Source organism: Amblyomma mixtum, chromosome 4, assembly GCF_055824585.1.
Source record: "Amblyomma mixtum isolate Tamu chromosome 4, ASM5582458v1, whole genome shotgun sequence".
NCBI lineage: Eukaryota > Metazoa > Arthropoda > Arachnida > Ixodida > Ixodidae > Amblyomma > Amblyomma mixtum.
This window is the reverse complement of record NC_143015.1, coordinates 138944149-138971447: the sequence shown is the minus strand read 5'-3', so window position 1 is coordinate 138971447 and position 27299 is coordinate 138944149. Positions and strand designations below refer to the sequence as shown.

General features: G+C 49.1%; 1 long non-coding RNA gene across 1 annotated transcript; it reads left to right on the top strand.

Annotated features, from left to right (window-relative positions):
* The first annotated feature begins 5544 nt into the window (after positions 1 to 5544).
* LOC149348455 (uncharacterized) lies at positions 5545 to 6995 on the top strand. Its single transcript, XR_016292253.1, has 2 exons — positions 5545 to 6014; positions 6819 to 6995. It is a non-coding gene; the product is annotated as an uncharacterized LOC149348455 (long non-coding RNA).
* Positions 6996 to 27299: the final 20304 nt, after the last annotated feature.

Genomic DNA, 27299 nt, shown 5'->3' with positions numbered 1-27299 from the left:
GTGGTCGTGCCACGTGACAACGAAGGAACGATCTCCGCCGACAGCAGAAAAGTGCTAGCGATATTGCTTTCGCAATAAAAGGGTCATGGCGCCTCGATTTGCCTTCCTATGTGAACACAGTACACAACAGCCGCGCTGCATGTTCAGTGACGTACTGGGTTCCGGCGAAATTCTCTGAGAACTGCGGATCTCCTTAAGTAGGCGATAATTACAGGATTCTTCGTGAGTATGATTAACAGCTGTTTAACTCTGTGCACTAAATAACTGCGGGCCTTAGAGGTTAAGCAGATTGCCTGCATTATACAGATAAATTAACCTTGCTTTTCAACGTGCAGCCACCTTAGTCTATTTTGTGAAGGTGGCAAACCGAAGTATAAATATGGCAGAATCCTTTCATGGCCGATCACTGCCAATCACCAAGTGCCAATCACTGTGGTGACCTCTACACGCCTCCTTACAAAGGCCCTGCTAAAAGGACGATTTCACTCCATCAGTGTATGGGGCACCCATTGCATTGTATTCATCATCTCTTATGAATGACCGCTTGCATACAGGGCCCGTCATTGCATACAGGCTGGTATTATATTCACCGCAAAATCTTTGAAGTTAATGTCGAGACTGTCACCTCCAGCAGTTAAAGGGACCCTGACTGGAAGATGACAATGGCGCTATTGTACTGAAAAACAGTGAGAGAAGTGATAGGAAGAAAACAGATGTCGCGGCGAAATAGCCCTCCGTTCACTTTCGATCCCGCCAGTTTATTCTAGACACGTGCATCCTCACCCGTACACGGCAATAAAATTTCTTGCTTATCTGATCACGCGTCTCGAAGGCCTGATAATTGGCGGCGGGTTTCCGTCAATTCCAGACAGAATTAGACCTGCCAAACAATGGGCGCTATCGCCAACGACGATACCAACGTCGACATTTATGGGAGCAGAGCGACCTGTTTTTTGGATTTGATTTTTTCTCCAAAATTACCAGTCATTATAACAAGAAGATCTCTCAGGCGGCTGGAGACCTCAACAACAGACCTCGACACCGTTTTTTCCGAGAACCTTCATCCTTCTGAGGAAATAGCAAGTTTTTCAATCAATCAGTTTGTCGTCGCTTACCGCGCCAGTGCAAATCGATAGCAGGGTTGTATTTAAGGACAGACAACGTCAATTGCTCGCGCTGGTATCTCCATCAGTGCTGGAGGAGAGGAGCCAACATGAAAGTCCTCGTCGTCATTGCCGCTTTGGCCCTGTTTGCCCACTGCGGCTTCGCCCTGGATGGTGAGGCTTTTTTAATAGCTTTGCTTCTCCCGGTGGTGGTGAAAATATTTTAATGAAATAGTTTAGGAGGTTGTAGCGGTGGTTGGAGCTCTCAATCCGGAACCCCATTGTCATAGGCTGCTGCCCGGGCTCTTTCGATGAGTCCCTTTTGACTCTTTTCGTCCGAGCTGGCCATAGCTGCCTCCCACCCCTCCTGCGTTGGCTGGTTATTAACAGTGATCGCCTGATTTCGTTGGCAGGCCCATACCATATGGTACAGGTCCGCCTTCTCCCCGCAAAATTTGCATTGTGAGTCAAATGACTCCGGGTCTATGGCATGTAGTCTTCGTGGGTTGTTGTAAGTGTTGGTTCTCCCGGAATCGTTCTCAACTTCTCGAGACTTGTTTTGTCTACCCAAGTGATGGCTACGCGGCGCTTCGATAACTAGGGCTGCCCAACGTCGCGTTCTTGCGGTATCTATTGGCTTTGAACGCTATAGGGCGTAATGAGAATTGAGCTTTGTGACGTATTCAAACGCCAGCCGTAACAAGACTTTAAGTTCAAGAATACGCGACTCATTTAAACACATCCCCGATGGTCGCAGTTTAAATAGCCATAAATCTACGCGCAATCTATAGATATGAAGCTACGCGCAGTAAGCCATGCCTGCCTTTGCTGGCAGATACCAAAGTTTTGAGGAGGAGCTGTGACCAGGTGGCGCGTGAGTTGGCTGAGGCGTTTTGCATCAAACAGAAGGGTAAAGATTGTGTAAGTGACCCTTCTAATAAACTTTATCCGAATGAAGACAGGTTTTTGGTTTGCGCATGTGTGTGATGTTGCAGTTTTAAGCTATAAAAGGAGTGCCGTTTTTCAAATAAAATTAGTCGCGAGTCTGCGCTTGTTGTGTTACCTTCTTGTCCGTGTCGTTTTGTGTGCAGTAGCCCCTTTTATTTACCATAAATCTGACGCACGCCTAGGTCCATGGAATCAAAAAGTGCCGAACATTTGGACACGACATACGTCTCTACGGGCTTATTAGAATGCACTTGAAGGCAGATGCAAGCGCTTCCAGAATACTCCGCTGTAGGCGCCCCTGCGCAGCGAAAAAGCCCTTGACAATGACAAAGCGGGATCGTCCTAGGCGCAGACTTTCGGTGCAGCGCTGGCGATTCCTAGCGCCAAGCCCTGCACCCATCTTGCTTGGTTTGGACTCGTGAGGTTCATCAAGAGAGACACATTTGAAGCTGTGCCAATGTCAGCATTCGCCACATGGATTTAGGGACTGCGCGTGGCCATTTGATATGGGCTAGATGACCCCGGCGCTGCGCTTTCTTTTCAGCCTTCAGAGGTGGTGGTGAAAAACATTTATTTAGTATTTTACAGAGAGGTGCTCGGGGAGAGGCCCCTAATGGGTCTCACCCCTTACAATACTAGGCGGAGTCCCTCATTCCGGAATCCCGTTGGTCGAGACCACTACACAAGTCCGCCGAACCAGGGCCTGTTGGGCCGATAGTTCCTGGCAGCTGAGCAGGGCCGCCTCCCAGACCTCTCGGGTAGGGGAAGGGGTGATTGGGGGGAGAGAAGGATTTTTTCTGCATGCCCAAACCATGTGGAAGGTGTCGGCCACCTCCCCACAGAATGAGCAGCGGCCGTCAAAAGAAAGATTAAAGTGCTTGAGAACCGCCGGGCACAGTAGGGTGTTTGTAAAGAGCCTGAGGAGAATTCGTTCGGCAGCTTTACCCAGTCCTTTCATAGGAACTGGGTATCGCCGGTGTTCGGCACGATAGTGCTCAGTAATTTCTTTAAAAGAAAGAAGAGGGCTGTGATCTGGGTCAAGCTCCTCCCAAGGGATGCCTGGTGCCCGGTGAGTGAGTGCGCGGGCTGCCTCATGGGCGGCTTCGTTACCTGGCATGCCTTGGTGGCCGGGGACCGATATGATTGAGCGATGAGTTGGATCGCCGTCGCGAGTACTGCGGTGTAAAATTTGGTGAGCGAGTGGAGTGAACGAACCGAACTCAAAGTTACAACAGGCTCCGCGAGAGTCTGTGAGGATGAATTTAGAGTCGGGATGGGAGGCTGCGAGGGCGATCGCCACCTCCTCCGCATGCGTTGGGTTGGGCGCTCTGAACGAGAGGCCGTCCACCTGTTTTCCCTCGTATATGACTGCAGCCGTGTACCATTCCTCCTGGAGCGGTAGGGGCCTGCAATGTCGACGTAGAAGACGTGTTTCTTTGAGCCATAGTGGCGGTGCAGGGCATTCGCCCGCGCCTGGCGCCGGCCATTATGGTCCTCCTTGTTCATCTTAGTCGGAAGGGGTCGAACGTAGAGGGCGCTTCTCCACAGTTCTGGCACTCGAACCCGTTCCATGGTATGGTGATCCTGTCTGATATGTAACCGGTCCAAGAGGCGGCGACCGTACACGGTCTGGGCGAGACGCGTGTATTGGTTAACGAGATGCGCCTCGCGGAGTTCTCGATAGGTGTTCACGCGAGGAGTCGCGCGTTGGAAGTGGATATCGGGAGGTCGAGGGCTCTCTTGAAAATTTTGCGGGGTACAATCTCCAAGTGATCTTCGTCATGTTTCCGTAAGCGGAGGTAAGGAGTCGAGTACAGTACTCGACTAGTTACGAAGGCATGCGCGAGCCGCATCGCATCCTTACTTCGCCACCCTCCTCGCTTGTTGGAAACGCGAACCATTCGGCCCACCTGGTCGCCGACTTTGCGGAGTTTGGCAAGAGTTGTGTCTGCCTTACGATGTTGATTAATGAAGAGACCGAGTATTCGTAGCTCCTTCGCTTCACGGATGGGGCCGCTTGCGAGAGAAAGCTGAACGGAGATTTTGCATTTCGGAGAAGATCGAATATGCACAAATTCAGACTTGGACGGGGAGCACTGGAGGCCGCAGTACGTGGCATAGTGGTCAACTATGCTCGCCGCTGCTCAGAGGTGGCCACACTGCCATGATGAAGGGTTTTCGGTGCGGTGAAAAGTTAGCCCCGCAGTTTTGCGAAGTGTTCCAGCTTGATAGCAGTGTAGTTGAAGCTGTATGAGGCCGTATTAATGTCTGCAGTGTGCAGACGCATTTGGAGTTGTAGCAACACCATGCCGACCATACTACGTTGCTTTCAGAGAGGTGCAAGTGTCGATTGCAAAGCGACTATTTCCAGAAATGCGCGGATGGCTGGCGACCACGTACGAAGAGCACACTTATGAAAACCGTGCTCTAGCTCTCACAGCTTACTCACAGCAAGAACTTGTGAGATGGAGTACTTTAGACCACCGTAATGCGTAGCTGCACTTTTTCCGTCTCCGTTCTTGTACCTCCTTTTAACTTTGCCTCGCTGCAAAATCCAGGCTTCGGGAAATAGAATGATTATTCTATTTTATTCATATCGGGACATGGCTGCCAGCTGAAAACGCAGTGCGACATGATACATGGTTATGGCATGAATTATAGGCTATAAATGCATATCGCGAGCATTCCTCCCCATGATTGATTAAGCAATTAATCAATAAATTACAGTTATATCATTAGCTCGTCATCACCTATCACGCACGAATCAATCATCAATCATTAGAACCACAAATTCCCATGATACGATTTTTTTTCCGCAGCCCCTGATTATTTCCGACACACGGTGCCAACTACAACTACGCCGACGGCTTTTCGACCGAACGAGTTGTATACTCTGTCGCGTAATAATAAACAACTTTTTCGTTCAGGGCGACTTTTCCGACGTAAGCGCCGTAGTGGAGTATTACGCAAGTTGTGACTAGAGTTCCTAATCGTCTTTTGTTGAAGAATGGGCGCGCATATCTATGGACTGAGATCTTGTTTTTGTTGATTGCATCTTTCCTATAGAGCAGATATCACTTATTACTGATGCTTTTCATTTTCTCTCAGAAATTAAATCTCTGTGAGACAGAACAAGTAAGATACAGAGACAAAACTAGTAAGAACGAAACTTTGAACATTAGGGGCTTTTATTTCAGCGCAGTAAGGGTAATATTTTGAATTTCTCTCCTATCATGCATGTCCATTGGAACTTTCCCTATTGGTTAAGATATTTCTTCATAACGCTTTGACTGAGCTTGGCTTACCATCAACAGTTACTGCGGCACGGCAGCCATTGATCCGATAGTACAGTCTTCTGTCTGTAAAAAAGCCGACAACGTTTTACGCACGCAGGTCAGAGATAACCAAGTCTTGTAGAAAACCATTGCGAAAGTGTAGAACTTGTACTATTGCCTGAATAAAAATAAATTATTAACTGCATTACATATTTTCGTTTCATTTCAAGCAAACTCTAATGAAGTTAACGCTTTCGTTTGGATAGTCTTAGCAGAGTGATCTCTCTATACGTCCGATGATTTTTCTGTGGCAGAACGGCAGAACTCGACATCCTCGTTCCTATGCTTGCGTCGCTCACTATTATTCATTCTCTGCGTTACAACATTCTTGCGCTCTAAAACAACGAGCCGACGGTTTGACCTAAAACGCGAGTTTCTATGGGGAAAATAAATGTTCTTTCTCTCTCTCTTCGTGCAGATGTAGTTGAATTTCTGCCATGGGTTCCCGTGTCCGGACGCACCCTGCCACCATTGTTTCCTCCGTGGCCAAGGCCACCACACCATCTCATTGCCTTTCCACCAGTGTGGATTCCAAAGCCACCACACCACCTCATTAACAGGCTTGAACCAGTTCGCTCTATGCGCCCAGCTACTCCCTGGCCTTATCCAATTGAATCCTGGGCCAAAGGTAGGTGGTTCGCTTGTGTGGCTCTGTTACGCGTACCAGGAGGAGATTGAGGCTTTTAACGAGAAGGCGAATCCAAATGTAACGGCATTTAGCATTGCTTCTTTTGGTATTGATTAGAGAACACATGAAAGGGTCTCTAACATCAACCGGATACACCGACCTGGCAATGTAGGCATGGTCAGCCAAGGATGAGTAGGGAGCGTTGTTATTTGGGCTGGTTCAGGGCCCATCAGCTAAGCCAACTAAACTCGTCGAACGGAATACGTGATCGGATGGACATGCCAGCGTCGGCTACGCCTGCGAAACCAAAAAAAAATCAGGCAGGGGACACTTTGGCTCTCTAAAGTGCTGCTAGGCCTTTCCTGGCGCACTGTTCGGCATTGACTGCGAGAATTTTTGGGCTGTACTAGTGCTTTATTTGACTGCACACTTTGACTACACATTACAACTACACACTTTGACTGCTTCTTTAGCACGACTCTCTCTCTGCTTCGATGAGTTCGGTTGTATTCATGGCTCTGATCGCAGTAATGAGGTATGTGATGTGGTCACCCACGGACGCCTTACGCCCCCTGTTGGAGCGGACGACAACTGTTTTATTAGTTGTCGTGTGCTCCAAAAGGGGGCCCGTCAAGCATCCTGGGTGACCTCATTACTTCGGCCAGTCTGACGCCATAACCATTTCGACGAACCGAAAAGCGTGACAACTCTTCTGGCAACCTTCCGTCGACAACGATGGGGCATTAAAGGCTCTCGCCTTAATAAACGAGCGCTTTCACAACCACACCTCTTCTCTTTCCACAGATGAACCGTACGCGTTGAGCTCTGTCAGCGGACTGCAAGTCGGCCTCAGAGTGCCCACATGGCCGCCGCACCATCCCTTGCCTGCTCCCCACCACCGCAGTCAAGGGTGGCTGTGGGTTGACAGAAGCCTCTGAGATACTTTCAGACATCAAATAAACGTCATGTGAAACCAGAAAATGTATCGCGCATTCTGTTTCTCTTATCATACCCAACGATTCCGGGCAAAAGCATTTTTGAATGGGAAGGAGCATGAGCGCAATTTTTTTTCCTAGTTCCGCAGATTTTACCATAAAAATCAATATATCAGATCGTCCGTCGGCAGGCTTGCTTTGTTTTTGCTATGAATGTTTTTTGCTATCGTCAAAAACCGTTAACCAATGGATTTCTATGGCAGTATCAAGTGCTCGATGCGAGGGATGGAAAAACGTTAAAAGAAAAATTTTGCTACGTATCGGAAGAGTGGGCCACTAACTTTAATATGTCCTAAAGTACCTTGCAATTTTCCAGTATTCAAGATTTTCGACCAGGAATGTTGGATGTTCTGGCTAAAAAGGAAATACGAACTTGACAGGCACGGCAGCTAAGTTGTCTGCGGACGATGTGTTTTTATGCTTGATGATGATGAAAACGTTTATTTAAAGCCACAATGACTTAGATTAAGGGAAGGCTGATCGGGTCCCTAGTCCGGGACACCGTTTGTACAAGCCGCTGCCCGTACTCTGGCGCAGCATCTTTTTTGTTGTCTGAGACTAGAGGCTTTTGCATTTGTTGGCGTTTTTTCGTTGAACGCTTGGTCGATGGCGTATGTTGAGCATTCATAACATTCCGACTCGGCTGCACCGGGTACAGGTGGGTGATGGGAGGTGGCGGGACCGGTGAAGGTTGCAGATGCATCTTTAGCAGTCAGTGCCCGGATGTGCGCTCACCAGTGTGTGCATCTAGAGTGGAGGCTGCAAGAACGCACGCACGCACGCACGCGCGCACACACACACACACACACACACACACACACACACACACACACACACACACACACACACACACACACACACACACACACACACACACACGCACGCACGCACGCACGCACGCACGCACACGCACGCACGCACGCACGCACGCACACACACACACACACACACACACACACACACACACACACACACACACACACACACACACACACACCAGATCTGTCTTCTGTAACGAGGAACTGTCATGTTTTTTGCAATGCCAAAGACAGTGTCAGCGATCTTAATTCCCGTAGCCAGAAGCGTAGCGTAGACAGTATAATGTGCCCGCAAGATTTAAATAAATGCTTGACAGAGCACTCAACAACTGCAAGCGTTTTGCACTGTTAAATCGGCACGCGTAAGGACGCTACGTAAACGTGGAGCGGGTGCCTAGACGTTTTAAAGTCACCGCCGTAGACCACATCCGAACAGAAGCTACACAATTAGGGATTCGGAAAGACTCTATTCAGACAAATGCAAACAGTGCGATAGCAAAGCCGATCTAAATCATATGATCTGGAACTGCCCACAGTCCCTACCCGCGAGTCAATTCATTACCGACTCTTGGTTGGTTGGTTTATGGGGTTTAACGTCCCAAAGCGACTCAGGCTATGAGAGACGCCGTAGTGGAGGGCTCCGGAAATTTCGACCACCTGGGGTTCTTTAACGTGCACTGACATCGCACAGTACACGGGCCTCTGACCATTGGGAGGCTCTAATGCTCAGATCCGACCCGGGGCGCCGATCAACCTCCCCCAGCTAGCTGGCTGAAGAAGTCGCCGATGCCCAAGGGATAGCGGCCGTCGGTTAAGTGGTGGGCGGCTTCAGGTCCCTCCTCTGTATCCGTTGGTAATGAAGTTTCACCAGCTCCACCGCCATGCACCACACTGAACTCGTGAGGCTACAAGATCTCGTAGCCACTTTCCTTGTCCCATATGCACTGCTGCCAACTAAAGAGATTGACATATTTACTGCAAGAATTTCTGTTCCACAGAAATTTAGTTTTCTTCCAGCAGAGATCGCGATATGCGGTTTTGTGAAATTGCAAAGGCGGACTTTTCGACTTCCTGTGACGTACCATTTTTTCCCCAAGAATACGCAGCTTTTCATGCGCAGTCAAGGCCTATTCCCTTGTGCCTACACTTTTGCCCATCGCAAGAAAACTTAGCTGAAAAAAAAGTACACTTGTGTCATCAGCATACAGCAACACCTCTCCCGCTGAGGAAATGTTAACGCCCTCGCGCATGCGTAGTAACCGTGGTAAACAAGCGGCTGCAGGAATGAACAAAGGCGCTTCTAGTGAATACGGTGCTGTCTTAGAACGGTGCTTTGTAGACATGTACTGGGGTGTCCATTCCTTTCGGATGTACACCAAGATATGAGAGACAGGCATTTCCCTTCCTTAAAACCAATTTTCATTTCATTTCATTTTCCTTAAGGCCCTTACGGCGCGGTTCGGGTGTCTACCGAGATATGAGAGATCGTCGTTTCCTTAAAAGCAATTTTCATTTCATTTTCCTTCCCTTACGGCGCGGTTCGGGTGTCCACTGAGACATGAGAGAGAGCTGTCGTTTCCTTTCCGTGACGTCATTCGGTCGCGGCATACGGCAAACGTGAAGCTGGGCTCCGACCGTCGTAGTCAAGCTTTTCGCTTGAAAACTACAATCAAAAAGCGACCGCAGTCGCCAAACACGCAAGAAAAATTCAAGGGGCACTTTGGCTGCCTAAAGTGCGTAGAGGTGAAAGCGTTTTCCGCACCACTTCGATTGCCTTTGTGGCACTGGTGACGTCAACACTCAACGACGCCACACCTGATTACTGGCTAATTACTCAGTAATGACTAATTACTAATTAATGACGCTTAAGCTTCGCCTTTAGGAGTGGTACGCGCCAGCGTGTTCCGAGGCTGCTTCCAGGGAGTCCACGGAACGCCACCACCCATTCGGCGCGATGCCTTGCCCGTTGGAAATACCATTGAACGCAACACATTTGTGAGGAAAGCAAACGGCGCAATAATTCTCTGTCATCTCGGTGGACACCCGAACAGCGCCATAGAGGAAGGGAGGAAGTGGGAGTGAGTAACTGTCTCACATATCTCGGTGGACACCCGTCAGCTGCGTTCGCTGATGAGACTACCTAGACACTGGATGTAACGCCGGCGGATGGACGGGAAATTAGCCATGAAAGTCTTTCGCCTTAAAAAAAAAGCTGAGGCTTAACTTGGTTAAGCCTGGAGAATGCGAAGCATCATCGTGTCGCGTAATTTGGAGGTGCACAACCACAGCGACGGCGCGAGGTGGGCCCCCGTTTCTCCACTGTCGTGACGTCATCGTGTCACGTGGTGTGACGTCATGTATCACGCGATTTGGAGGCGCACAACCACAGCGACGGTGTGAGGTGGGCCCCCGTTTCTCTACTGTCGTGACGTCATCGTGTCACGTGGTGTGACGTCATGTATCACGTGATTTGGAGGCGCATAACCACGGTGAAGGGCTGAAGTGGTAGCTAAAGTAGTATGCTGCGCATAAAAATGGCTGAGGCTTAACTTGGTTAAGCCTGGAGAATGCGAAGCATCATCGTGTCGCGTAATTTGGAGGCGCACAACCACAGCGACGGCGCGAGGTGGGCCCCCGTTTCTCCACTGTCGTGACGTCATCGTGTCACGTGGTGTGACGTCATGTATCACGTGATTTGGAGGCGCACAACCACAGCGACGGCGCGAGGTGGGCCCCCGTTTCTGCACTGTCGTGACGTCATCGTGTCACGTGGTGTGACGTCATGTATCACGTGATTTGGAGGCGCACAGCCACAGCGACGGCGCGAGGTGGGCCCCCGTTCCTCCACTGCCGTGACGTCATCGTGTCACGTGGTGTGACGTCATGCATCACGTGATTTGGAGGCGCATAACCACGGTGAAGGGCTGAAGTGGTAGCTAAAGCAGTATGCTTCGCATACAAAAAGGCACGCGCAAAGCAGTCTTCCAGTTCAGCGCAGCATTGACAACTGTACAGCGACCTGCCGTGCCGGTTGGCTTGGAGAGACGCTCACACCATCAAACGGTTAGGACGCAGATGCCTGTCCAGGTGGGCGCAGGTTCGTGCTGGAAGTACCTAGAGAAGGGCACTTTAATTCAGTTAATAACGTGACGACAAGGAGTCAAATGTTAACGCTAGGGATGCTTTTATTCAAGCTTTTCTTGTTTTTCTAGGGTTGTCAGAGATCAAGCTATATGCTTGCTGAAAAAAAATTCTCTGCCTCTCCCGTAACCGAGAGTAGAGTAAGCATGAAATGTTTACGGGCATAAAGCGTACGCAGACACGACGAGACATAGGCCTGACAAGAATGCATATGCAGCGCGTTCGAAACTGTCTAAAAGTACGTAGAGGCGAAAGCGTTTTCAGCTCCACTTTGCCTATGTGACACTGGTGACGTCACCACTGGATTACATCATACATAATTGATGAAGAAGTAATGACAAATTACTAATTAGTGACTAACTACTGATTAATGACTGAATAGTCATTAACTGCTAATTAATGACGCTTAAGCTTCGCCTTTAGGAGTGGAACGCGACAGCGTGTTGTAGCGCTGCCAGGCAGTCCACGGAACACCACCACCCGATCGGCGCGACGCCTTGCCCTTTGAGCGCGACGCTTTTTGAGGAAAGGAAATTACGCAGTAATTCTCTGTCATCTCGGTGGATACCCGAACCGCATCGTACAGGAAGGGAGGAACGCCACCAACCGTTCGGCGCGATGCCTTGCCCTTTGTACGCAAGGTTTTTTTTGAGGAAAGGAAAGGGAGCAGTAATTCTCTGTCATCTCGGTGGACACCCGAACCGCACCGTACAGGAAGCGAGGAACGCCACCACCCGCTCGGCGCGAAGCCGCGAAGCTACCGGCGCTTGTATGCTGGTCCTGTAGGAGGGCTTAGAGAGTCTCCTTAAATCTCGTACGGTGCCCGGATGCTCTCGTTTCAGTGCCCGGATGAGTGGAATTCAGTGCCCGGATATTGGCTCCCGGTCTCGGCGTGACGTCACCACACTGCCGACAACGGGAGCTAAAAGCATTTCATGGTTAAAAAGGGTCATGGCGCCTCGATTTGCCTTCCTATCTGAACACAGTACACAACAGCCGCGCTGCATGTCCAGTGACGTACTGGGTTCGGGCGAAATTCTCTGAGAACTGCGAATATCCTTAAGTAGGCGATAATTACTGGATTCTTCGTGAGTATGATTTTAAAACTGTGCTCTAAATAACTGCGGGCCTTAGAGGTTAAGCAGATTCCCGCATTACACAGGTACATCAACCTTGCTTTTCAACATGCAGCCACCTTAGTCTATTTTAGTGAAGGCGGCGAACCGAATTATAAGTATGGCAGTATCCTTTCATGGGGAATCACTGATAATCATCAAGTGCCAATCACTGCGGTGACCTCTACACGCCTCCTTACAAACCCCAGCTAAAAAGACGATATGACTCCATCAGCATATGAGACATCCATTGAATTGCATTAATTATCATTCTTATGAATGTCCGCTTGCATACAGTGCCCATCATTAATAAACTTTTATCTCCTACTCGCGTAGCTGGTATTATATTCGCCGCAAACTATTTGAAGTTAATGTCGTGACTGTCACATCCCGCAGTTCGTCAGGCTAATAAGGGACCCTGACTGGGAGATGACAATGGCGCTATTGTAGTGAAAAGTTGTGAGCGAAGCGATAGCAAGAAAACAGATGCCGCGCCGCGAAATAGCCCTCCGTGGACTTTAGATCCCGCCAGTTCATTCTAGACACGTGCATCCTCACCCGTACACGGCAGTAAAATTTCTTGCTTATCTGAACACGCGTCTGGAAGGAGCGATCACTGGCGGCGGGTTTCCGTCAATTCCAGACAGAATTAGACCTGCGAAACAATGGGCGCTATCGCCGAAGACGATACCAACGTCGGCATTTATGGGAGCAGAGCGTCCTTTTTTTTTTGGTTTTGATTTTTTCTCCAGAATCACCGGTCATTACAACAAGAAGATCCCTCAGGCGGCTGGAGACCTTAACTACAGACCCCGACCCCGTTTTTCCGAGAGCCTTCATCCTTCTGAGGAAATAGCAAGTTTTTCAATCAATCAGTCTGTCGTCGCTTACTGCGCCAGTGCAAATCGATAGCAGGGTTGTATTTAAGGACAGTCAACGTCAAATGCTCGCGCTGGTGTCTCCATCAATGCAGTAGGAGAGGAGCCAACATGAAAGTCCTCGCCGTCACTGCCGCTTTGGCCCTGTTTGCCCACTGCTGCTTCGCCCAGGAAGGTGAGCTTTTTTTTAATAGGTTCGCTTCTTACGGAATCGTTCTCAACTTATCAAGATTTGCTTTGTCGACCCACGGCGTTTCGATAACTGGGGCTGGCCAACATCGCGTTCTTGGGGTATTTATTAGCATGGAGCGCTACAGGGCATAATGAGAATTGAGTTCTGCGACGTATTCAAAGGGCAGCAGTAACAAGGCTTTAAGTCCAAGAAGGAGCGACGCATTCAAACGCGTCCCCGAAGGTCGCATTAAAGATAGGCATGAACCTTACATACGCCCAGGTCCATGGAATCGAAAACCGCCGAACATTTGGACACGGCAGACGTCTCTGCGGGTTTATTAGAATGCACTTGAAGGCATATGCAAGCGCTTCCAGAATACTCGTCTTGCACAGACCAAGTCCGGTCGCCGCCTCTTGGACCGGCTACACATCAAACACGACTACCACATTGAGGAAAGGGAGAGAGTGCCAGAACCCTGGAGACGCGCTCTCCGGGTCCGACCCCTTCCCCGCAACATGTCCAGAGAAGACCATAGCGGTCGTCGCCAGGCGCGCGCGGAAGCGTTGGCGCAATACTATGGTAACCAAGAACATGTGTATTACTTAGACGTTGCCGGCCCACACCGCGGGGGGTGGTACACGGCCGCAGTCGCACACAAGACAAACACAGTTAACGGGCTCACTTTCAAAGCCTACAGCGCAACACACGCGGAGCAGATTGCCATTGCTCTGGCGCTCACGAATCCCAAGCAAAACACATCATCACCGACTGGCGAGGGGCCTGTCGGAACTACGAGTTGGGCTGGGCTCCGCGGCTTGCCTGGCGCATACTGGAATATAGCTGTCGATCTGAAGATCCAACTCCACGCAACCTGATTTGGGCCCCCGGTCACCGGGGACTCCAGGGAAACGAACAGGCCGATCAGGCCGCCCGCGCACTCTCTCCCCGGGCTATCTCCCTTTCCTTGGAAGGGTACTCCCAATCAGACAATCTGGCCCTTACATTCAAACAAATCACCGATTACTACAAGGAGGAGCACCGGCGCTACCCGGACCCTTGTAAGGGTCTGGATCGCGCTGACGAGCGCCTCCTCATCAAAATTCTCACTAACACTGTACTGTGCACGTGCCCGGCGGTGCTTAAACATTTCAACACATCCTTTGATGGCGCGTGCCAGTTCTGTGGGGAGGTGGCTGACACCTTCCACATGGTTTGGGCGTGTCAATCTAACCCATCTATCCTCCCCAACCCCAACCCCACCAGAGAGGACTGGGAGGCGGCGCTGCTCGGCTGTCAAGACCTAAAGAGCCAAAAGGCCTTGGTTCAACGGACGCGGGCGGCGTTGCTTGCCAATGGGGCCCGGGAATAGGGGCTCCACCTAGTACTGTGCGGGGAAAGGGCCAATAGGGTCCTATCCCAATCACCTTTCTGTAAAAAAATTTAATTGCCCATAAATGTTTTTCACTACCACCACCAGAATACTCCGCTGTGAGCGCCCCTACGCAGTGAAAAAGCCCTTGACAATGACAAAGGGGATCGTCCTAGGCGCAGACTTTCGATGCAGCGCTGGCGATTCCTAGCGGAAAGCCCTGCACACATCTTGCCTGGTTTAAACTAGTGACGTTTGTCAAGAGAGACATATTTGAAGCTGTGCCAATGTCACCATTCGCCACATGGATGTAGGGACTGCGCGTGGCCATTAGATAACTAGATGCCCTCAGCACTGCACTTTTTCTGCCTTCAGTGGTGGCCACGCTGCCATGATGAAGGGTTTTTGGTGCGGGGAAAAGTTATCCACGCAGTTTTTCGAAGCGTTCTTGCTTGCTAGCAGTGTAGTTGAAGCTGTATGGGGCCGTATGAATGTCTGCAGTGTGCAGAAGCATTTGGAGTTCTAGCAACACCGTGCCGACCATACTACGTTGCTTGCAGAGAGGCGCAAGTGTCGATTGCAAAGCGACTATTTCCAGAAATGCGCGGATGGCTGGCGAGCACTTACGAAGAGCACACTTATGAAAACCGTGCTCTAGCTCTCACAGCTTACTCACAGAAAGAGGAGGAGGAATAACATTTATTTCCGCCGAATATGGCGCGGCAGCCACCTCCGGGTCCGCACGCAGGCGTCCGGGGAGGCAGTCTGTCGCACCGCGGCCGGAGGACATCCGATCCCGTCTAGGAGAAGAGGTCTTCAGCCTCGGCCGGCAGGCGAACGGCGAAGCGCTGAGTTTTTTCGTCGGAGCTTCTCAGCGTGGTCTCCCATTCATCGCTAGTTTTAATTGCGTTGTGCCCTGGGGCACGAACGCATCTCCAAAGTATGTGATCTAATGTTGCCACGTGGCCGCAAAATTTACAAATTTCGGTTTCTGCACCGTCCCTCTTCCGCCCTCTGGCACCCGTCCAACTCCTCCACAGGTGCGAGAAGAAATTTCGAGCTTGGAGTCTTCTCCAGTCGTACGGCTCCTTTTTACTCAGGGATCTATCCGGTGGCGGATATATCCTCCGGTCTTTCTTTAGATTTTCGGTTACATCCCTAAACGTACCAATACTTTCCTTGCTTTTAGATGATGTTGTGGAGGCGTCCGCAGCACCCCGAGGCAATGAGGAGCGGGCGAGCACGTGGGCAGCCTCGTTGCCGGCGAGACCGGCGTTTGCTGGGGTCCAGATTATAGACACGCTTTCGGTGAGAGACGACTCGTTCAGAATTTTGGCAGCACGATTGCTGATTCTACCCTTTCTAAAATTCCTAACCGCCGCTTTGCTATCTCTGACGACGTGTTTCACGCTTGGTCGTGCAATTGCAATGGCTATTGCAATCTCCTCCGCCTCTACCGGCGGTAGATCTCGGTTTCTTTCGATTCCTATGGTGATCCCGGTGTCTAATAGGGCGACTGAGGTTACGTCGCCTTCTTTCCCGATCGCTGCATCGGTGTAGGCGACCGATCCCGGCTGGAGTTTGTCCAATTTGTTAGCGAGGTGCTTAGCTCTGCTTTTCCTCCTCTCCTCGTCGTGTACGGGGTGCATGTTCTTCGGTATGGGGCAGACGTATATATGCTTTCTGATTTCTCGATCTATGCTTTCCCTGACACTTCCGCCTTCCCCGGGCGCTAGTAGGTTTACCCAGTTGAGGATTTGTCTACCTGACGTCGTTCCTACGAGTCGCTCTCTCTGGGATATCCTGACCGCCTCAGCCAGCTCTTTCCACTCATTATGCAACCCCATGCTCTCTAGAATGTCGTTAGAAGTAGTTATGGGGAGCCCTAGAGCGCACTTCGTGCATCTCTTAATTATGATGTTTATTTCCCGTTCTTCGCTCTTGTTGATATTTAGGAATGGAGTCGCGTAGGAGATTCAGCTCGTGACAAAAGCTTGTACGAGTCTGAGTCTACTAGCCTCCGTGAGGCCACACCTTCTGTTGGACGTCTTCTTAAAAACTCTGACCACGAGCTCCGCCTAGTCCTTTAATTTCTTAATCAGGCTTTTGTTACTACCCCTGCGGTTGATAATCATACATAATATTCTAATAACAGTGGCAAAAGTCAGAGCGGAGCTGCACGGCCTAAAGAGACGATCGGCCGCCGGGCCGGACCTCGTTAATAACAAGATGCTCGGCAATCTAGACGACGAATCGATCAGAGCCCTAACCGGATAACTAAATCAGGTGTGGGAAAGTGGTCAAGTACCCCAAGAGTGGAAGAGGGCAGAGATCACCCTAATCCACAAGCAGGGAAAACCACCGGGCTTAGAGAATCTCCGCCCAATATCACTAACCTCCTGCGTAGGCAAACTACTAGAGAAAGTCATTCAGAGGAGGCTAATCACATACACCGAAGAGAATGATGCGTGGCCGGCTGAATTGGTCGGATTGATGCATGGCCTCACAGCAAGAACTTGTGAGATGGAGTACTTTAGACCATCGTAATGCTTAACTGCACTCTTTCCGTCTCCGTTCTTGTACCTCCTTTTAACCTTACCTCGCTGCAAAAGCCAGGCTTCGGGAAACAGAATGATTCTTCTATTTTATTCATTCTATTTTATTCTATTTTATTCATGCCAGCTGAAAACGCAGTACGACATGATACATGGTTATGACATGAATTATTGGCTATAAAGGCATATCGCGAGCATTCCTCCTCATGATTGATTTAGCAATTAATCAATCAATTACAGTCATTTCATTAACTCGTCATCGCCTATCACACACGAATCAATCATCAATCACTAGAACTACAAATTATCATGATGCGATTTCTTTACGCAGCCCCTGATTATTTCCGACACACGGTGCCGACTACTATTACGCCGACGGCTTTTCGACCGAACGAGCTGTATACGCTGCCGCGTAATAATAAGCAACTTTTTCGGTCAGGGCGACTTTTTTCCGACGTAAGCGCCGTAGTGGAATTTTACGCAAGTTGTGACTAGAGTTCCTAATCGTCTTTTGTTGAAGAATGGGCGCGCATATCTATGAACTGAGCTCTTGTTTTTGTTGGTTGCATCTTTCCTATCGAGTAGATATCACTTATAACTGGTGCTTTTCATTTTCTCTCAGAAATTAAACCTCTGTGAGACAGTACAAGTAAGACACAGAGACAAAACAAGTCAGAACGAAAGTTTGGACATTAGGGGCTTTTATTTCAGCGCAGTAAGGGTAATATTTTGATTTTTTCTCCTATCATGCATGTCCATTGGAACTTTCCCTATTGGCTAAGATATTTCTTCATAAGGTTACGACTGAGCTTGGTTTACCATCAACAGTTACTGCGCCACGGCAGCCATTGATCCGATGGTACAGTCTTCTGTCGCAGAAGGTCAGAGATAACCAAGTCTTGTAGAAAACCATTGCGAAAGCGTAGAACTTGTACTATTGCCTGAATAAAAATAAATTATTATCTGCATTACATATTTTCGTTTCATTTCAAGCAAACTCTAATGAAGTTAACGCTTTCGTTTGGATAGTCTTAGCAGAGTGATCTCTCTTTATGTCCGATGATTTTTCTGCGGCAGAACGGCAGAGCTCGACATCCTCGTTCCTATGCTTGCGTCGCTCACTATTATTCATTCTCTGTGTTACAACATTCTTGCGCTCTAAAACAACGAGCCGACGGATTGACCTACAACGCGAGTTTCTATGGGGAAAATAAATGTTCTTTCTCTCTCTCTTCGTGCAGATGTAGTTGAATTTCTGCCATGGGCTCCCGGGTCATGGGTTTCCGTGTCCGGACGCACCCTGCCACCATTGTTTCCTCCGTGGCCAAGGCCACCACACCATCTCGTTACCCTGCCACCAATGTGGACTCCAAAGCCACCACACCAGCTCATTACCCTGCCACCAATGTGGACTCCAAAGCCACCACACCAGCTCATTACCCTGCCACCAATGTGGACTCCAAAGCCACCACACCAGCTCATTACCCTGCCACCAATGTGGACTCCAAAGCCACCACACCAGCTCATTACCCTGCCACCAGTGTGGATTCCAAAGCCACCACACCAGCTCATTACCCTGCCCCCAATGTGGACTCCAAAGCCACCACACCAGCTCATTACCCTGCCACCAATGTGGACTCCAAAGCCACCACACCAGCTCATTACCCTGCCACCAATGTGGACTCCAAAGCCACCACACCAGCTCATTACCCTGCCCCCAATGTGGACTCCAAAGCCACCACACCAGCTCATTACCCTGCCACCAATGTGGACTCCAAAGCCACCACACCAGCTCATTACCCTGCCCCCAATGTGGACTCCAAAGCCACCACACCAGCTCATTACCCTGCCACCAGTGTGGATTCCAAAACCACCACACCACCTCATTAACAGGCCTGAACCAGTTCGCTCTGTGCGCCCGCCTACTCCCTGGCCTTATCCAATTGAATCCTGGGCCAAAGGTAGGTGGTTCGCTTGTGTGGATCTGTTACGCGTACCAGGAGTAGATTAAGGCCTTTAACGAGAATGTGAATCCTGAAACGAAAACAAATGCACTCAGTACCGTAAGGACTGAGAGGAAGGAAAAGGTTACATGTGCTTTGGCTATAGGTCTCATCCGCGAACAGCTAGCTGTTCAACAGGCTTGTTGACAACGTCGCGGATGACAGCAATTGTCAAAAGGGCAAAGAGAGAACCATTATGCATGTGGTCAGGTCAGTCTTGAAGCAATGCAGGGGAGATTACATCACGCCTACATCTCACTCCTGTCACGCTTGGATCGAAAAAAGTTTGAGATCACTGTGGCGACCCGCATTGGAGCAATGGAAAAGGAAAACGTCCACATACAATATCTACGCCTGTGGCTGTTCTGACGTAAATGTACTATATCGACGACCGTGGCTATTTTGACGTCTAATTGTACTTTTTCGAGTTTTTTCGCGTTTAATTAATTAGATAACTACACCTCATCAACCGAATTTTTCTTGCCCCGCCGCGGTGGCTCACTGGTTACGGCGCTCGGCTGCTGACCCGAAAGACGCGGGTTCGATCCCGGCCGCGTCGGCCGAATTTAGATGAAGGCGAAATTCTAGAGGCCCGTGTACTGTGCGATGTCAGTGCACGTTAAAGAACCCCAGGTGGTCGAAATCTACGGAGCCCTTCACTACGGCGTCTCTCGTAGCCTTAGTCGCTTTGCGATGTTAAACCCCAATAAACCAAACCAAACCAAACCTAATTTTTCCCACGGCAACATTTTATGACACAGTATCTGTCCCAATCACACTTTCACACATTTATCTTCACAGAATGATGTAATCGTGTGAACAAAATTTGCGTACCCATTCTGCGGGAACTTTTTGCTAACGCGAAGCCATATAATGATTTCGCATTAAAAGAAAGAAGAGCCAAGGCCACTTATAAGAAGTTATTCTTCAGAGTGGTAGCAGCGCCAAGTCAGCTGGACTGCGTAGTTGGCAGGACCATCTGCTCTTGCTGGTTGGTTGGTTGGTTGGTTTATGGGGTTTAACGTCCCAAAGCGACTCAGGCTTTGAGGGACGCCGTGGTGGAGGGCTCCGGAAATTTCGACCACCTGGGGTTCTTTAACGTGCACTGACATCGCACAGTACACTGGCCTCTAGAATTTCTCCTCCAAAGAAATTCAACCGCCGCGGCCGGGATCGAACCCGCGTCTTTCGGGTCAGCAGCTGAGCACCATAACCACTGAGCCACCGCGGCGGCCCATCTGCTGTTGCGTAGACTAGCATGCGTAGACTAGCATGAAAAGAAGAGCGAAGCGAATACTCTCCGCCATGGAGAAGTTGGTGAAAGGACGCTCACGCGTGTACCCCTCAGCTCCACACGGTGATGTTCAAACGAACAAGCTTACAGCGAAAGCTACACTACTATAGCTGGGAGGCATTTCGATGAGAGCCTACGAATGACCTTGAAACGACCTTGAGATAAGTCATGGATTGTGTTGCCAGGCACATACGAGGTCTGTTAGAAAAGTATCCGACCTTTGGCCGAAGAAAAAAAAATGGCATAACTGGAGCGTTGGAAACCTAATTACCTTCAAAGTAGTCTCCTTGGGACTCCACACACTTCTCCCAGATGTGCTGCCACTGTTGGAAGTATTCCGAAAAGGCCTTTTTCGGAATGGAGTTTAGCTCAGCTGTCGTTGCAGCCATAATGTCCTCTCTTGTCTGAAATCGCGCTCCTTTCAATGGCCTCTTGATTTTCGGAAACAACCAGAAGTCGCAGGGGGCCATATCGAGAGAGTAAGGAGTCTGCCGAATTACAGGAGTCTGGTTTTTCGCCCAAAAATCTGAATCAAATGCGAGGAATGTGCAGGAGCATTGTCATGATGGATGCGCCAATTTCCTGTTGACCTCAACTCCGGTCTCTTGCGCCGCGCAGCATCGCGTAGGCGACGGAGGACACCCCTGTAGTACTCTTTGGTCATTGTTTGACCCTGGGGCGTGCGTACTCGTGGTTTGCCACTCAGCGAGAGTCCAATAAAGCAGTCAGCATCACTTTGACGTTGCTGAGCATTTGGCAGGCTTTCTTTGGTCTTGGGGACGTGGAATGCTTCTACTGTGACGACTGGGATTTGGTTTCCGGGTCGTACCCGTACACCCAAGTCTCGTCACCAGTGATTGGGGTGTTGATGAAGTCGGGGTCACTGTTTGTGGAGTCCAGCGTGTCCTTTGAGACTTCAACACGAAGCTGCTTTTGCTCCACCGTGAGCAGCTTCGGCGCGAATTTCGCCGCAACTCTCTTCATGGCCAAATCTTCGGTGATAATGGGATATGCAGAAAAACTACTGATGTTCACCTCTTCCGCAATTTCTCGGATAGTCACACGACGGTCCCGCATCACCAGAGCGTTCACTTCGGCAATGACCTGGCCATTTCGGCATGTTGATGGCCGACTGGAGCGTGGCTCGCTCTCCACCGATGTGCGGCCATCTTTAAACCAGTTGTACTATTGCTTAATTTGTGTGCTGCTCTAAGCATCATCCCCGAAAACCGTCTGAATATTCCGAATGGTTTCCACTTGGCTGTCGCCCCGTTTTTGGCAAAATTTGATGCATTAGCGCTGCTCCTGTCGGACCGCCATTTTGCTTGCACTAAAAAACCGACGAGAGCACTGCGCACTACCTCACTCAAACGCTGCCTCCCAGCGACTGACGCTATCGGCAGGGGGAAAAAATTCGTGCATGCGCACGACGGTTCAAGGTCTGCTGGTGCAAGCGCGCGTATTTCATATCCATCAGGTGTTCGCAAAAAAAAATAAGGTCGGATACTTTTCTAACAGACCTCGTATACCTAACCATGTGTGGTCCACTTAACGGACCACCTTTGACCTTGAACGTTGACCTTCAACTTTGACCTAGATCTTTGACCGTGAACTTTGGCATTGAATTTTGACCCCGAAGCCGGCAGACGCAGTAAGAAAGCCACGTGGTATTCACGTTGTGTCACGTGATTTAATTCACAGCTGTAACGTCAGGTGTGGGGTATATATAACCAGAGCTGTGCGCTTGACTTAGACGCTATGGAGGAAGGAGAGCGCGTTGAGGGGCGCGCGTATTGTTAACTACATCTTGGAACATTGTGGCAAGCCGCTTCTGACCATGCGGCAGACATCGCTCGCTTATGTAGCTTTCGCTACGTGAAGCTAGGTTCGGCAGCGTTGAACCACTGCCTAACTTTTACAGCGATAGCCGTTAAAGGCGCGCTTCCAAGTTCTGCAGCGTTGCCGTAAAACTGCGCCGCACTGATTGGGCGGTGTGTATACTGACGTCACGTATGACACCTCTGCAACGCGACATAACGCGCAGTGCTGAGCGATCTGAAAACTGAGAATGTAATGACGACTACGCACTCTATTCTAGAAGGAGGCAAATCAAAATCATGTTACACTTGTTTCACTAGCCACAAACAGCGATCGTCGAAGACCACGTCATACGGTGGTAACAATCCTGTGAGGTTTTTTATTGGTGTTCACTTATGTGTCGCGGTATCATTTCACTCTGACGGTCGTTGCTTGGAATGGCCTCGACTTCAGGAACGCCAGCAGAGACAAGAGATAACATTCCCCATAAATAGTATCCCTCCAGGCTATGTGAAAGTAAACAAGTGCATTTCGGCCAAACAGTTTTTCCGTGTGTAGTTCTAAGCTGAAAGTAGATGTCAACTTTAACAAGAAGAAAAGAAGAGCACCATGAGCACATAGCTATAGTTTTCTTTCAAAGTTAAGTAGTGCTTCTTTTGGCAGTCGTGGTGGCTCAGTGGTTATGGTGCTCGGCTGCTGACCCGAAAGACGTGGGTTCGATTCCGGCCGCGGCGGCTGAATTTCTTTGGAGGAGAAATTCTAGAGGCCCGTGTACTGTGCGATGTCAGTGCACGTTAAAGAACCCCAGGTGGTCGAAATTTCCGGAGCCCTCCACTACGGCGTCTCTCATAGCTTTAGTCGCTTTGGGACGTTAAACCGCATAAACCAAACTAAACCATCTTTTGGCAGTGATTGGAAAGAACGTCATTATGTTTTTAACAATAATCAGGGATACCGACCTGGCAATATAGGCCTAGTATGCCACTCATTATTTATGGAGACTCAAAAGCATATTATGTTTGCTTTGATTGCATTCAGTGGTTGATTCGAGCCCTATCAGCTCTACGAACTAAAGGTGACAGACGGAAGTGATGGAATGGGCAGACCAGAGTCGGTTGCGCACGCGCACATATTTAAACATGCAATTTCACAACAGCACATATTCTGTTTCCACAGGTAAATCGGATGCGAAGAAGACCGCCGAACAACAGCAGCAGCAACAACAACAGCAACAACAACAACAGCAGACAAGTCAAAGAAAAGTCCCTTACTTTCGGCCCCAGCGCCTTGCGGACCGCGAAAAATTTAATTGGGTTTACGCTAAGTGACGCTTGTTTCCTTTCCCTAACTTGTCCCCCACCTTTACCCTCTCTCTAGGCCGTGGAGTTAGAGCCCCGAGCAACGCTGAATTAAAAGCCACGTAAAACCACAAAATGTCTCAGGCATTCCATTGCTCTTATGGTTTAACCGGGAATACGAACTTCACAGCTACGGTAGGTAAGGCGATCGTGGTTGCTGTCTTTTGACACTAAAAAAAATAACAGCTTCTCGTGAATAGTGAAGGATTAGTGTGCACGCCTCCGAGGTGATGGATAGGTGTGTGTTCGAGTGCATGTGCGTGTTTAGTGGAGGAATGTTTTGGGGGAGGGATGTTTGTGCCTTGAGGGAAAGGATAACGGTAGTGCAAAGGGAAAGAGGCAGCTCTGAACTTTAGGGCGCCTGTGCTGAAATTTTTGGGCCTATCACAGCGCTAAGACCCACAGCCTAGTGAGCGGAGGAACAAACAATGTTCCACTTTTACGGCGACATTGGCCGCGCATTTTTTCGGGGTTAAAGCGACAGCCATCTACCGTGCGCGCCGTCCAAACTGGAAGAAAAGCGGCTTATAGCGTTGGCTTCTAAATTTGTGAAAGGAGCTAGGGGAACCAAGAGTACTACCCAGACCAAATTAGCGAAGGAAACGGCACATCCGGCGGGCCAAGGACGAGGCCAAAGCCGTAGTGCTATTGCCGCCATCTATGAGCTGTCCTAGAATACGCAACACTTTTCCTATAACGCGGTTCAAGCTTACACCTACTCTAGACAGAGACAAGGACTGAATTTTTTTACAGTACCAGCCATGATGGGGGAGTTATTGAGGCGTTCCGCTACTGAGCCGGAATACCCTGGTCCGAACCCGGCCGCGGCGGTGGCGTATCGATGGATCGATGTGCGTGCGTGTGAAAGCGGCATGCTCATTAATAAAGACAACTTTACCAGTAACTAAATCTGAGTCCTGTAATTGTAAACATTCTCCAACACAGATATGCTAATAAATCCAGTTGATTCGAAGTCTAGAGTGAACTGCACTTTTATCCCGAATTAGACACCATACACCTGAAACCGTCGAACAAATGATAATCAGCTGAAGTATCCAACAGTGTAATTTACAGTAAAAGCAAGAAATACGCTCCTTTTAAAAACCTAACAAAACTATGCCATTACCACATTCACCAACGGAAACAGCCTTCAAACTCTTAGACCATCTTGGGAGGGGGGGGGGGGGGGGTCGTTTATATCACAACCGCCGCTTCAAATCTTTCTCAAAACTACGAGGAGCCACATAGACAATAAGACAAGGAACAGTCACTCGAAGTTAACAGCCAAGTAATTTCCAGCCAAAAAACTGGTTTCTCATAGCACTCATTATTACACAAAGTGATGGGGACACATAATCTTCCTTAATTTTTCAGATCAAACTCCAGTCGTGTGCTACCAGTGACGCAAGAGACGGAAGCAACACTCAAGATTCTCAACTATCATTTTCCCTCCATCTTTTTGAAATTTGAAATTCTTTCGCGTGTGCCCACCAAGAGCAAGCATACCGAAGCGCGGGCTTCTCATCATGCTTATTATATCTCTTAATTATCATTAGCTATGCCATCCCCGCAAAAAGTAATTACTTGCCTTTTCAATAACCCTCCTTTTCAACAACCATTCCAATGGCTTTACATCTGAGAGTACCAGTAATTTTTAAAATCTTTTTTCCTGTTTCTTTTATTTTCTGCTATGCAAAATTATCTTTATTATTTGTTATTTTTCTACATCGTATTGAATTAATCCAGTTATACCTAATGGCACGGTCCAGAAAACTTTTTAAACCATTTTTCTTACTCCCATGCACTGCAGTATTGGACTTGCACGGGACGTACCTTACTCTTTAGGCTGGAGTACCAGGACAGTACCCGCAAGTTTAAGGAAATCCTTAACGTTCCTAATCATCTACGAGTGACATACACCGTCTCACTCATCACGCGGCACATTCATCCATAACTCCACCAAGGGAGTCGTGAGACACGAGTCCGAACCACGAGAATACGTAGCGCTGGCGGCCTAGGCTACACCTACGTAGATGTGGCCAGCTACCCCAACCACGGTGCGATGGTGGAAACGGTCATCGACTGCGCTTCTCAGGAGCTCACCAGTGCCACCCTAAAGGACCGCAGCGGTGGTCTAATGGTTTGAGCATTCGCCTCGCAAGCGGGAGGTGCGGGGTTCGATCCCCAGCGCCACCAGGTACCCACCGGTGATACAATGGGTACAAGATTTCCCCTGGTCTGGTGCTGGGCTTCTTTGGGGTGAAATGCTTGGGAAGTGGGTCTTTGATCCCACCTTGTGCAATGGAAACTACCTTGTGTGATGGCGCTGTTTGGCACACACACACAAAGCTGCCCTTGGGCCATAAAAATGCATCATCATCATCATCATCATCATCATCATCATCAAGGAGTGTACCATGACTGAAACCGAGGAGGTGACCATCGCTCTCGCAATCACTGGCAGCAAAATACGGCACATATCTTTGACAATGATCAGGGATTTGCAGAGAGCCTGTCGTAATTGAACAAGCGGTCATCTCAGCAGGAAAATTTTCCAAAGATTGAACCAAGAAGGCAGGAACTGATAGCAAAATACCATCACATATCCGCCATGACCGGCAGGGCTTGACAGAGAACCAAATCGCAGACGCCGCAGCTTGCTGCCACAATAACCCAGCGGCGGTCGACGAAATGGGAACCGATCCGGCATCGCAAACGTATGGCGGCATATCGGACCACCTGAGGGCAGCAGCAAGCGTTTTCCTACCTTAACAGCATACATAGGGTTGTTCGTTTTCGGGTAAAACTCGATTTTACCCGATTTTTGCACCCCGAACGTGTTCCTAAAATATCGGTAAAACCTGATTTTTCCCGATTTGTGAAACAATTGTGCCCATGGAATTGTGGAAACTGGGAGCCGTACTCGATCCGTTCCAGAAGCGGCTGCTGAGTCAGTCGTTTGATGACTACCGACCTCTCTTTATTTCCGTGATGGACGATGCAGGCTCGCTTCGCGAGGAATTTAACCCGTAGTTGCTGGAAGCAAGCCACACAAATGAAGGTGTTGAAGTGATGGACTATTGGAACGACGCAACTGGGCGTTACCCAAGGCTAGCAAATGCAGCATTGTCATTGTTGTGCATAGCTAATGGCAGCTGTGACGTTGAGCGAATGTTCTCTCAGCTAAGGTACCTGCAGAGACTAGACAGGTCTCGGATGGGAACCGAGATGTTGCGCATGCAGATGATTATGTATGTTAATAAGGACGTGTAGAACGTCGATGGCCAGCCCTCGTGAATAAAATGTTTATTTTCTCAAAACTGACCGTTGCCTCTCACTGCGAGTAATAATTACTTACCAAAGAAACGCCAAATTTCGCTATACTTTCTTGAAAGCAGCCCAAGATATAGCCCTAAGTGTTATCCACCGGTTAGAGCAAATCGAATGAATTATTAGTTTGCAAATTTAAGTCTATAAAACCTGAATTTGGGAGTTTTTCCACGAAAAACCCTATTTCTCCCCTATAATCAAGCCGAAAAATAACACCCGATTTTTACCCCCCGAATTTGGAAAAATATAAAACCCGGAAACGAATAACCCTAAGCATACAGCATTCTTAACTTAACACCATGCTGTAGCTGTTGAGTTTTTATTTGCTTTTAAACGGAATAGAAGCCAGGGTGTCATAATAGAAATGAAATGCCTGATACATTTCGTTGTTTTACGTGATTTTTATTTTACTTTCTTAAAGTAGCGGGGGCCCTTT